Source organism: Hipposideros armiger, unplaced genomic scaffold, assembly GCF_001890085.2.
Source record: "Hipposideros armiger isolate ML-2016 unplaced genomic scaffold, ASM189008v1 scaffold_886, whole genome shotgun sequence".
In the NCBI taxonomy this organism is placed as follows: Eukaryota; Metazoa; Chordata; class Mammalia; order Chiroptera; family Hipposideridae; genus Hipposideros; species Hipposideros armiger.
The window spans coordinates 348,713-353,485 of NW_017732236.1; positions in this window are offsets into that span (position 1 = coordinate 348,713).

A 4,773-nucleotide genomic window follows, 5' to 3' on the forward strand; every position below is an offset into this window, starting at 1 on the left:
TCAAAACCACAATGAGGTATCACCTCACACCAGTTAGAATGGCTATCATCAACAAGATAAATAATAACAAGCATTGGAAAGGCTGTCGAGAAAAAGGAACCCTCGTAGACTTCTAGTGGGAATGTAAATTGGTACAGCCACTATGGAAAACAGTATGCATGTTCCTCAAAAAATTAAAAATAGAATTACCATATGAACCAGCAATTCCTCTCCTGGGTATCTACCCAAAAAATCTGAAAACATTTATTCGTAAAGATATATGTACTCTGATGTTTACTGCAGCTTTATTTATGGTGGCCAAGACATGGAAACAACCAAAGTGTCCTTTGATAGATGATTGGATAAAGATGCAGTACATATATACAGTGGAATATTACTCTGCCATAAGAAAAGGTGAAATACTGACACTTGTAAATGGCAGTAGCCATCTTGACATTATTATGCTAAGTGAAATAAGATGAAAAAGTCGAGAACCATATGACTTCACTCACACATCAGCTGTAAAACTGAAGGCGACAAAGGAACAAGACAAACAGACACAAACTCATAGACACAGGCAACAGTTTAGAGGTTACCAGAGGGTAAGGGGGTGTGTGTAAAGTGGGTCAAATATATGGTGATGGAAGGAGAACTGAGTGGTGAACACACATGTGATATATAGATGATGTATTACAGAACTGTACACTTGAAACCTATATAATTTTACTTACATTGTCACCCCAATAAATTTTTAATAAAAAATACAGGAATTAGTTTTGTAGACACTTTGATTTTTAAATGACTCTTCTATTTAATATCACTCCTTTACCCCTCAATTCATTTTATGCCATTAAAAAATGTTAATAAATTTTATGTTTTTTTCAAATAGCATTAAGTTATAATTGTATAATAAGCGATTTAGAAAATGTCATGCCTAAAATTACAACTGTTGGAGCTTTAAATATACTGTAATTTACCAATTCTTTCCTACTCAAGATAATGCACCACCTCTGACTTCTGTTGGAGGCTAACGGATATTATTTTCTAAATTTTGAGAAAGTATCAGCTTTGTCAATAAAGTCATTTCCTTTCATTCCCACAACAGCTTTAGATTCCCCCTAACAGAAAGTGGAAAACTTTCTCCTATACTTTAGTTTTCTCTTTTCTTTATTCCAAATACAAAGAGGGAGCATCAAAAGTGCTCCTTTTGTGAAACAAAACTTAAGATGAAATAGAATTAAAGGTGAGGCTAGTTTCTCCTACCTTGGGCAAGTTCTGTATGGAAATGCAGACACTCTGCTCCCCAAATTTGTGCTTAATCAAAGATAAAATTTAATACTACAACTACAACAGGAAAACTGATAACCTCAATAAAAAAATAACTGTGCNATACAAAAACTCTTTAGCCTACTCATATTACAGGCATACCTTGGAAATATTGCAGGTTTGGTTCCAGACCACCACAATAAGATGATTATCACAAAAGCAAGTGCATATAAAAGTTATATTTATAGTATACTGTACTGTAGCCCATTAGAGGTGCAATAGCATTAAGCTTAAAAAATGTACATACCTTAACTTAAAAATACTTTATGGCTTAAAAAGGCTAACAATCATCAGAGCCTGTTGGAAAAATGGCGCCAATAGACTTGCTCAACGCAGGGTTGCCACAAACCTTCCATTTTTTAAAAGCGCAATATCTGTGAAGCACAATAAAATGAGGTCTGCCTGTACAAATATACGCAAACCCACTGTTTTCAGTTTTTACATATTTTAGTCCTTAACATCTCAAAATAAGGCAGGGAAGGGAGAGAAACTTCATAAAACACAAAACTGTGAAACAGCCTCTTTCACAAATAATAATGAATGCCTAAGGTTTGAGCACTATACCATGGCAAATGTACTGATGATCAGAATCCTAACAAAAATTATGAGCCAACAAGGAAATATCTCCATAATACCATCATCCAGCTTAATGGATCTAGAGCAATGCAAGTCAAGAAAACCCTACTTGAGCATCCATTATAGGCAAACCTGTGTGCCATTCTTGACAGGTAATAAAAAATGATTTAAAGCATGGTATCTTCCTTAAATGAATTTACCATTTAGTGATAAGGATGAGAAAATTACAAATAACTAAGCTATATGGCAGAATATGAAACAAGCTGTGAGATGTGCTGAAAGACAGCACCATCAGAAGCCACATAAGTCCTTTCCCAAGTCAGCAATATGCTTTCTTAAAATACGATGACATCATTTCTAATTCAAGCATAGACAAGGTAACAAACCAGAGAGTAGGGGAATAATACATGTCTTGGGAATTTGATACTATCCTTGGAAATATACACAGAGTGGAATGCAATCACAGGAACAGAAACCACAAAATAGGTTCATGGCCTTTAGTGAATGTTTGAAATCCATCTCCTCTATATTTTTTATGACTTTTTAAAGCAACTGTATGAAAGTGGTTTTAATAAAATGTAACAATGACTTAAGGATATTTTTTTTAATCCATATTCGACCCAGGTGATGCTAAATTACTGCATATGAGTACACTACTACATTCCACTTGTTTTTTCTCCATATCAGTTTCGACTCTCAAATACACACAAAAAAAGAGCCATAATGTCTGCCACCTGAGAAATTATATTTGAGATTTCATACTCCATAGGCTTTTTTGCTGCTTACCTTACCACTTAAGGAACTAGAAACAGAAATCAACGGCCAGTTCATTTCCCTTAATGAAGCAATAGGAAAGAGAAGTTTTGTCAAAGTAAATAGAATATGAAGACATTAAATGATGATACATCAAAAAAGATTTCAATGACATAGTCATCTTTATCACTAATTTCAAAATTCAATTGTTAAATCTCTCCTTCCATGAATTTTCTTCATGTTGAATTTTAATACATCAAAAAAAATTAAAAACCTAGGGAAGAAATTCTACAGTAAAATTTTAAAATCTCCCTTCTTCCATAACCTAGTTATTCTTAGGCCAAGGTTTACAATAATACTTATAACTCCTGTGACCCTTACTTTTAGATTAATTTCAGAGACTGCATTCTTCCACATCTGTTAATTTCTAATGTAACCATTTAATGCAGTCATTTGATCATGAAATATGTTGTTTTAGTTCCATAATATTAATTATACTTATATCTATCAATAATATTTCCTTATTTCTATGAATTCATCATTATTGTATATAAACTAGAATCACTTACTGGTGCCAATGTCTCCATTTTGTCAATAGATAGTAGCAATACATTGTGTTTAGAACTCCACTCACCATTTTACTCCCACTTTTAATAGTTCATGTAGTCCCCCAAAGTCCTATTTACTAATGAAGGGTGTAATAGTTACAGATTAAATGAAATTGCCCATTTATTTGTAAAATACACAGCATAAAGAAATAATTTACCTAATAAAACTAAATGTTGTACTATATTAGGTTGAGCTAATGAACCAGATTGAAAATACAGGAATTACTCTTAACCACAACAATCAGGCAAGAGAAAGAAATAAAAGGTATCCAAATTGGGAATGAAGTTAAATTGTCACTTTCTGCAGATGACCTGATGCTATATATGGAAAACCCTAAAGTCTCTACCACAAAGCTATTAGAAACAATAAGCAAACACATTAAAATTGTTGGCTACAAAATCAATGTACAAAAATCCATTGCATTCCAATATACCAACAATGAAATCTCATAAAAAGAAATTTTAAAAAATCCTTTTGCAGTTGCAACAAAAAGAATAAAATACCTAGGAATAAACTTAACAAAGGATGTGAAGAAACTATACACCAAAAACTATAAGACATTTTTAAAAGAAATTGAATAAGACACAAAGAAATAGAAAGACATTCCGTGTTCATGGATTGGAAAAATCAACATAGTTAAAACAGCCATACTATCCAAAGCAATATACAGATTTAGTGCAATCCCCATCCAAATTCCAATGGCATTTTTTAAAGAAATAAAACAAAAAACTCATCAGATTTGTATAAAACCACAAAAGACCCCAAATAGACAAAGCAATCCTAAGAAAAAAGAATAAGGCTGGAGGTATCACACTCCCTGACTTCAGCTTGATTGTACTACAGATCAATAATAATCAAAACAGCATGGTACTGGCAGAAAAACAGACACACAGGCCAATGGAATAGAATTGAAATCCCAGAAATAAACCCACATAAATATGGACAGATAATTTTCAACAAAGGAGCCAAAAACATATAATGGGGAAAAGAAAGCCTCTTCAATAAAAGATGTTGGGAAAACTGGAAAGCCATGTGCAAAAGAATAAAACTAGAGTGCTGTCACCCTGTACCAAGATTAACTCAAAATGGATCAAAGGCCTAAACATGAGACCTGAAACAATAAACTGCATAGAAGAAAAAATAGGTACTAAACTTACGGACCTTGGGTTCAAAGAGGATTTTATGAATTTGACCTCAAAGGCAAGGGATGTAAAAACTAAAATAATTGAATGAGAATGTATCAAACTTAAAAGCTTATGCACAGCAAAAGAAACCATCAACAAAACAAAGAGGCAACCAACTGAATTGGAGAAGATATTTGCAAACAACGTCTCCAAACCAACGCTAATGCCCAAAATATTGAAGGAGCTCATACAACTCAACTACAAAAAGAAACAATCCAATTAAAAAATGGGCAGATGACATGAATAGAAACTTCTCCCAAGAAGACATACAAACGGCCCACAGATACATTAAAAAATGTTCAACTTCACTAGCTATTAGGGAAATGCAAATCAAAACCACAATGAG